General features: G+C 40.2%; 1 pseudogene; it reads right to left on the bottom strand.

Moving 5' to 3' along the window:
- Positions 1-7902: 7902 nt before the first annotated feature.
- LOC129667143 (non-histone chromosomal protein HMG-17-like) lies at positions 7903-8173 on the bottom strand (annotated as a pseudogene).
- Positions 8174-8948: the final 775 nt, after the last annotated feature.

Below are 8948 nucleotides of genomic sequence, written 5' to 3'. Positions count from 1 at the left end.
CTTCCCCTTCCCCTTCCTCTTCCTCTTCCCCTTCCCCTTCCTCTTCCCCTTCCCAATCTCTGTCTTCCCCTTGAGCAGTCATGGAGAATCCAAAGCTAGTCCACTGGATGATAACTAAGTAGTAATATATTTCAGAAATACTCATTCACTTAGCTTTGGGGAATTGTGATGTTTCTTCTTACATGATCATTGGACTGAGGCATGGGATGCCCAGATTACACACTATTTTGTATATGTCCCTTAGGGTGATTCCATGGGAGGTTTGTATAAATTAGTGTGCTCAGTAAAGTAGAACGCCCTCTGCAGTGGGGCTATTGACCACTCAATATTGAGACAGAAGTAAAACAAAAGTTGAGGAAAGGAAAATAAATGTATTCTCCTTCCCTGACTGCTTGAACCAGAATGGCAATCACCTCCTGCCCTTGAACTGGATTTGGGGTCCCCCTGTCCTTCTCAAACTACACCACTGGCTTTCCCTGATACCTAACCCATCGTGGCAGATTATGAAACTTCTCAGTCACAGTAGTTGCATGAGCCCACTTTTATATATGCTATGGTTGGAAATGCACACATTATTAATTATATTTCATTGAGTAATACTTATAAAAAGATAGTTAAATACAGACTGGCTTCGTAGAGGAAGATGAGACCAATACAACACTACTCCAGGCTTTTCCATGCTTTGTCCATGTGACTGTTTGTATTTCTTCTCCTCAAGATGGGCTAATAAACCTGACATACATATCTAACAACCTATACATACACCAATCTAACAGCAACACTAACATTCAGCTAAGATTTCTCATGAAGTGGTTAGAAACAGATTATTGGTTTATGAGCTGGGGATTAAGTCAAGGTTAAAATCCTAGGAAAAGATTAAGCCATGCCTTACAACTGCTTTAGTGACAAGTGGGGAGTATGCAAGAACCTGTCCATCACAGCATCATGCCCAGCAAAAAAAGGAAAGTCTAGGGAGGGCAAGCCCAGAGAGAAATAGAGTTGACAGATGAGTAAACCAAGCATTTTTTGATTCATGTTAACCACAAAAGTCTGTGTAAGTGAAAAGGGGTATGGACAAACCCACACTGTCATCACCAAAAACCATAATGTTGCTTGCTACTGGATCCCTGCATTTTGAGAACAGAACAGCTCAGACAAGGAAATTTAAAAAGGCATGCCATGGCATTAAGAACCTCTTCTGATAGCTAAAATATGCATCCAGTAAGCCAGGCCAAATGCTCAGGCGAGATCAGCAGGTGAGTTTGTGAAAAGTGTGAGTCTGAGCTTTAACGGGTTTAAACATTATTTTAGTTTTGTGAATGCTGTAAGTCTGTGGTTATGTTTCAGATACTCCCAAAGTGGTGAAAATGAAAGTTTATCAACCAAAAATAGAATCCTGTAACACTATGTCTAAGGCATTACCAGCCCACCTTTTTCTCAGCGACTCTAAACTCCTTCACCAGACTCCTTGGGTTCTTTAGGACTCGATCCTATGCTGAATGCCTCGGAGGGTTTCCTAGCCTTTGCACCAACCATAAAGGTCTCCCGCTGTTGTCTAAGCACTGTGATAGTTCTCCATTTCTCACCAGCCTCATTCATGCCATCCCTCTTAATAGAATAAAACTGCCCATCCCCCTCTGCTGAATCTGTTTCTCAAGCTGATCTCTGGATCACAAGTGCTGGAAACCTGATACAAATGTCTTCGGTAAAAATAGGAATCCTTTGCTTACAAAAGGGCACAGACTGATGCTCTCTTCAACCAGAGCCAGGGATGGCAGCTCATGGGATGATACCATTTCCAGTCTACTTTCCGCTCTTCCTCACACTCATCTTAGTCCATCCTCCTCATTCATGAGACCCCTCAAATAGGTAATTCTCAACCTTTCTAATGCTCCAGTCTTTAATATAATTCCTTATGTTGTGGTGACTGCTAACCATAAAATTATTTTGTCGCCACTTCATCACTGTAATTTTGTTACTGTTAGGATTCCTAATGTAAATCTCTGATATGCAGGGTATCTGATATGTGAGCCCCCGAAGGGGTTGTGACCCACAGGTTGAAAACAGCTGACTTATAGGATTCATCCATGATAACCTAGAAAGCATTTCACAATCAATCTTATTCTCTCTCAATGACCTGAATTAGTCCGCCACCTCAACAAAATGTGGCCAGAATAGATTCACTGACAGTTTATGGTCCTATGACTCTCTAGAGCAAAACCTGTACTTAGTTTCATCAGAAACTATTGGACTAAATAACAAGAACAGTGAATGTTGGGGGTAAAACCATCATGATTGTCCCCACATCTGAGCATCTTTGGGGGCCCGGGAATGTTTTTTTCTCCCCAAGAAGTTACAAGGCACATGAGCTTTCAGAAATAATTGTTAACAAAAAACACCAAATGATTAATTAGTTCAGATCATAGACATTTTCTCATTAGCTGACATATGTCTGCCTGCTTCATTTCTGTAACCACACTGGCAAAGGCTTGTGTTTTTCCCACTGGCCTTGGCAGAAAAAAAAAAAAAAATCCCAATTTAAAACATTAACCTAAAACAAAAACAGAGAGTTCCTTGGGGCTTAATTATCACTACCTGTACCTTCTCCCTATGTCTTAGCATAGACTGTCAAAAACATAGCAAAAAAAAAAAAAAAAATCTACAAAGATAAACACCAGTGATGGACAAGGTGTTTCCAAACACTTCTCAGAAAAATGAATCTGACCATGGCCAAAAAGCTAATAATATCAGACCTGCTCTAACCCCTGAATACAGACCAGCCATTATCAGATGGTTACATAATACCTACAAGCCACCAACAAACAAGCCATCACAAGAGTAGAAACCCAGAGGTCTTGTTTTCTTTTTAAAGCTCTTGTTTATTACGTGGCAGGTAGGATCAGAGAACGCCACATTGTGCATGCTGAGGTCAGAGGTCAGCTTTCAGGAGTCCTTCCTTTCCTTAAATCGTGTGTTATTGGGATTGAACTCAGGTAGTCAAGTTTATGTGTAGAGAGCTTCTACCCTCTAATCCGTCACATCAGCCCCAAACTTGGAAGACATTCTCTTTTTTTAACCCTACTTTCATCTTCAAAAGACCAGACTATCTACTGCAGAAGTGATCCAGAAGCCAGCGAACACATTCTAATTTCTGCCTCTCTCCTCAGTTTCCAATCTCATTCCAAGCTCTCATTGAGGACCGCAGCGCCACATGCAGAGCACGAGGCTGTGTGGACCCTTGAGAGCGAAACGGACTCTGGCTCTCCAGACGGAGAAACAGAGTCCACAGCAAGGACACTGCTGTCGGCATTTTCTGGTTGTCTGAATTCTGTGTGATTCTATCTCTTGCATCTTTCTAGTCTCAGGTGTTTCTATTAGAAGGAAAAAAGGCTATTGTGACCAGGTTTGTTTTTCTCTCTCCTAAACTATAAAGCTTCATTCTAGCTTTCCCAAAATTACGACCCTGAAGCAACAGGAAGAGAATGTTAAAATGGTAGAAGACATGCAGAAAAATGAAAATAGATCCATATTTATCACCCTGCACAAAACTAAAGTCAAAGTGGATCAAGGACCTCAACATAAAACCAGATACTCTAAATCAGCTGGAAAAAAAAGTGGGGAACAGCTTAGAACTCATTGGCACAGGAGACAACTTCCTGAACAGAACACCAACAGCACAGGCTCTAAGAGCAACAATCAATAAATGGGACCTCATGAAACTGAAAAGCTTCTGTAAAGCAAAGGACACCATCATCAAAACAAAACGACTGCCTACAGATTGGGAAAGAATCTTCACCAACCCTTTATCTGACAGAGGGCTAATATCCAGTATATATAAAGAACTAAAGAAGCAGAAAAGCAACAAACCAAGTAATCCCATTAAAAAATGGGGAACGGAGCTAAACAGAGAATTCTCGAAAGAGGAACATCAAATGGCAGAGAAACACTTAAAGAAATGCTCAACCTCATTAGCCATTAGGGAAATGCAAATCAAAACAACCCTGAGATTTCACCTTACACCCATCAGAATGGCCAAGATGAAAAACTCAAGTGACAACACATGCTGGAGAGGTTGTGGTGAAAGGGGAACCCTCCTCCATTGCTGGTGGGAATGTAAACTGGTACAACCACTTTGGAAGTCAATCTGGCGCTTTCTCAGACAATTAGGAGTAGTGCTACCTCAAGAACCAGCTATACCACTTTTAGGTATATACCCAAAATTTGCTCAAGTACACAAGGACATTTGTTCAACCATGTTTGTAGCAGCTTTATTTGTAATAGCCAGAACTTGGAAACAACCCAGATGTCCATCAACAGAGGAATGGATACAGAAATTGTGGTATTTTTACACAATGGAATACTACTCAGCAATCAAAAAGGAGGAAATCATGAAATTTGCAGGCAAATGGTGGGATCTAGAAAAGATCATTCTGAGTGAAATATCCCAGAAGGAGAAAGACCAACTTGGTATATACTCGTTTATATAAACCTACAAGATATGATAAACATAATGAAATCTACACACCTAAAGAAGATAATCAAGAAAGTAGACATGGGTGAAGATGATCAATCCTCATTTAGAAAGACAAATGGGATGTGCATTGAATGTATGACAGGAGTCTACCGCAAAAGGCATCTGAAAGACTCTACCTAGCGGTGTTTCAAAGCAGACACTAAGACTCATAACCAAACCTTGGCAGAGTGCAGGGAATCATATGAAAGAAGGGGAGTTAGTATGATATGGAAAGGATAGGAGCTCTACAAGTACCAAATATATCCGGGCACAGGGTCTTTTCTGAGACTGACACTCAACCAAGGACCATCTATGGATATAACATAGAACTTCTGCTCGGATGTGGCCCGTGGTAGCTCAGTAACCAAGTAGTTTTCCAAAGTAAGGGGAACACGGACTATTTCTAACAGGATCTCAAGGGCAGGCTCTTTGACCTCCCTACCCCCAGGGGAGGAGCAGTCCTGTTAGGCCACAGAGGAGGACTTTGCAGCCAGCCTTGAAGATACCTGATAAAACAGGGTCAAATGAAAGGGGAGCAGGTCCTCCCCTATCAGTGGACTTGGAAAGGGGCAGGGAGGAGACCAGGGAGGGAGTTGGGGAGGGGGAGGGAATGAGGGAGCGGGATACAGCTGGGACACAGAGTTAACAAATTGTAACTAAAAAGAAAAATAAAAATTTTTAAAAAAATTTAAAAAAGAATATAAAGAATATTTAATTTTTCAACACTTGATTGTTTGAAATAAAACAAAATGTTCTGTTTAAAAAAAAAAAAAGAAACATTCAGTTGACCACATGAGTCAAACTTGGTCAACTTATTTCCTGAAAATGTAATTTTTTAACTTTCTACAATAATATATTATTCTTGTTCAGGGTCTGTGTCTTTTGTCTTTCTGTGTCTTTTCTCTAAAGAGAAAGATAACATTGATTCCATTGTCGAATAAATGTATGTATTCATGTCCCATTCCAGGCCAGCCCAGGGTTAAACAGAAAAACCCTTCTCAAAAAATATATATATGTATACATATCTATTGATTATTGTAAAATTTGTGTTTTTAAAGTGAGATTTACATTTTTATGATGGCATAAAGAAATTGCAATTCAGTGGTGACAGCAATATGCAATGTAGAAAAGGAATAAGAATCGATTTTATGAAGACAATTTTAAGCCAAGCAGAAGCTATTTTTGTTGCAGGCTATGAATCAGCCTCTTATAATTTTGACAAATAGATATGAGAAATCATTCTCTAATAATTTATTCTATTAACCTTTAGACATGAGAAATACAAAAGTTGGAATAGGGGCAAAGGAACATAGAAAGTAAGTGAATCAAATGTTACAACACACATTTGGTGAAGAACATATGATAAATATTCATACAGTATTCATTTAACCATTGTGATACTTAGTTTTTTATAATTTCTAAATACTATTGATTACATATGTCATTCATTACAAATACAAAATTAAATGTTGTAGAATTTATCTCAGACAATGACATAAAAAAAATAAAATGGTAGAAGATCACCAAAGAAATAAAAAATTTTAAAAGGCTTAATGTCCATAGTCATTTGGGTGATGTGTGTATATCCCAAACCTGCTTGTACCTGTAATCTACCTCAGGATCTTAAGAATGCTATTTCAATGTTCTAAACAGTTTTCCTATGTTAACCACAGAAATTGACAAAAACTACAGACTAACAAAATGAGAGATTTGGAGACTTAAAGACAAGAATGATCTTCTGAGTTTTCTCTATACAACCGTTCAGTAAGCACTTGAATTCCTCCTGGATGGTGGGCACTGTGTTAAGTGCCAATTGCATTCCAGAACTGAGGATGTGAGATTCCCATGTGGCAAACTAGACCAAGTTTTCCTTCCCTGTTCCTGCTGAGGGCTAGAGCTGAGTAAAACCACTCACTATTGCATTCTGGACAATGCTGACCCTGAAGGGCTCAGCCACCCTTGAACCTAGACCCACAATATGGCACTGTTGTAAAGACACTCTGCGACGGAACCAGTCTTACTAGCTAAGGCCCCAGCCAGCCTTTCAAGATAACAGCTTTGGATTTAAATCACATGGTGCCAACCACTGAGATGTCTCCCTAATGTCTTTTGGGAGACTGACTGGACAGACTGCAGCTCTCCTAAGGACTTGTCTCACTATTTAGTGACATCCTACAAATGAATTATTGCCTTCAGAGTAAAATATAAAAGCCAAAATTCTGGAGTGGTCATTTCCTTCTTGTCTATATTTTCACTCTTTGAGTTGCCTTGCTCACAGCCTTTTGATGTGCAGAATCTGGGGCTCTACTCATTGATATCTAAGGAAAGAAAAATAATGGCACATTTTACTCTTGACAAGACCCTGAATGTCTGAGAAGTAGGATTCTTCAGGTACCACGTTATGTAAAGTTTCATGTGGTTACAGTATTCTCTTGTTTTATCTGGTTTTTCCTGGGTTGGGGAAGCAAAGCTACAGCATGATATCATGACGGTCCTGATGTCTCAGTCAAACGATATACAAAGTGACAATGCCTAAGGTGAGTTTATCATTATTTTTTTTTACCAAGCCTAATGTATCCAGCTTTATTAAAGATACTTTCCATAAACAATCATGGTATTTCAGGCAGGACATGGGCAGCAATCATTAACAGTATACAAACTCCCTTCTTGTATAGACTACCAAAAGCAGAAAGCCACCATAAAACCCAGTGAAATCTTCATTCAATGCTTTGAAAAGGGGGAAGTAGCTTAGAGTGAGAGTTGACATTTCACATTAAGGATGTTGTTAACAACTTTTCACAAGCCGCTGCCGACTTTTCAGGAAATAAAAATGGCATTACTATCATTCTGAAGACTCACAATCTTCAGATTGTGAACACCACTCTTTTGCAAGGAACTACACTCTTTTGAGGACACTCAATGATGTCACTGAAAAGTCCAGATCACCCAGTAGACTGGAAAGCCAATTTGGCGGGGTCAGGTTCCAACAGGTCATTGGTTTTAAGGGAGTTAAGTCAATGTTGATGGTACAGGGGGAAGAGGATACAAAAATGAATTTAGTTTTCCTACACCACAAGGCATTTTGTGTGCCATGGTGACCACATATATCAACACCGCAACATCCCTTCTGAGAGCCAACAGGATCTTTCAAAATTATCAGGGAAAAATGTTTTCCATCATCAATCCAGCTTGGGAGACATTTTGTTAGTGACACATGTTCTTTTCCCCGAACAATGAAGTGTTCTGTGTGCTAACACCATAGCAAAAAAAAAAAAAAAAAAAAAAAAAAAGTCAAACAAAATTCTGCATTTTTATAAAACTTGATAAAAAAATAATATTTCAAACTGTACAGTCACCAGAAGTACACAGTTACCAAAAATGCACACACATCACTTGGCATCTCCAGCACCTCCAGCTTTCTGTGCCTGGTCTGTTTTGGCGTCTCCATTTTCTGCAGGATTATTTGCATCCTTACCAGCATCAGTTTCTCCTTTCTTCCCATGGGGTACCTTCTCTCCCTTCTTTGCAGCGGCTTTTCTGGCTTGGGCTCTGGCTTTGGAGGAGCAGGCTTAGCAGATAACCTTGCAGATCTTCTCTGTGGCTCGTCCTTCTCCTTGGCTTTATCTCCTTTAGCATTCCTTCCGCCTTTCTTTTGGGCATGGCGACGGTGAGGGACATCAGCACTGGACGTGAGGGAGAGAGACAGCAGCACGTGGGTTTGGTCTGTCCAGGAGATGCTCTCACTGCTTCTTCACACTGCTCCCTAAAGTGAGTTTAAATCCCACCCAAGAAGATGGATCAAAACCAAGAAAAGACAAAAAGACAAGCGTTAGATGACTTTTACGAGGTACCCAGAGTGCTTATGTCAAGGAGACATGGAATACAATGGTGGCCATCAAGGCCTGTGTGAAGAGGAAATAGGTTAATCTGATTGTCAAGATTTTCAGATTTTCAAGATGAAAACTGTACACTGTAGAGAAAAGCCCACATTTTTCATGCAAAAGGTAAGACAGTTTACTTTACGAGAGCAAACTAGCAGTTGACAGATGAACACAGAAAAAGTTAAGCCATGGCAAATTTATTTAACTATAGTTTATATGACACAGGCACCTTCAGGCTGGCTTGAAAAGAATAGAGTTCTAGTTTCTAGGTCCTCCCTTAACAAAGAAGAACCTGGTTTCTGTGGCTTGTCTCTGAGGAGAATAAGACAGGAGAGAAGGTGGTCAGAGAGACTTGGCTTCTGGGGCCTTCATTTTGGGATCCCATTTGTGGCTCCCCGGACAGCAGCATTACACCCAGCCCTACTGAAGCCACTTCAGACCAGCTCCTACAGTAAACACTGTGTAATCAACCCAGTTACAATTGTCATCCAGGCACGGTGGCTCACATCTGTAATCTCAGCACTTAGGATGCTCAGGCAGGAGGATTGCTGTGA

Source organism: Psammomys obesus, unplaced genomic scaffold (genome assembly GCF_907164565.1).
Source record: "Psammomys obesus unplaced genomic scaffold, mPsaObe1.curated_primary_1811, whole genome shotgun sequence".
In the NCBI taxonomy this organism is placed as follows: Eukaryota; Metazoa; Chordata; class Mammalia; order Rodentia; family Muridae; genus Psammomys; species Psammomys obesus.
Note: the sequence above shows the minus strand (reverse complement) of the source record. Positions and strands in the feature narration are given on the sequence as shown.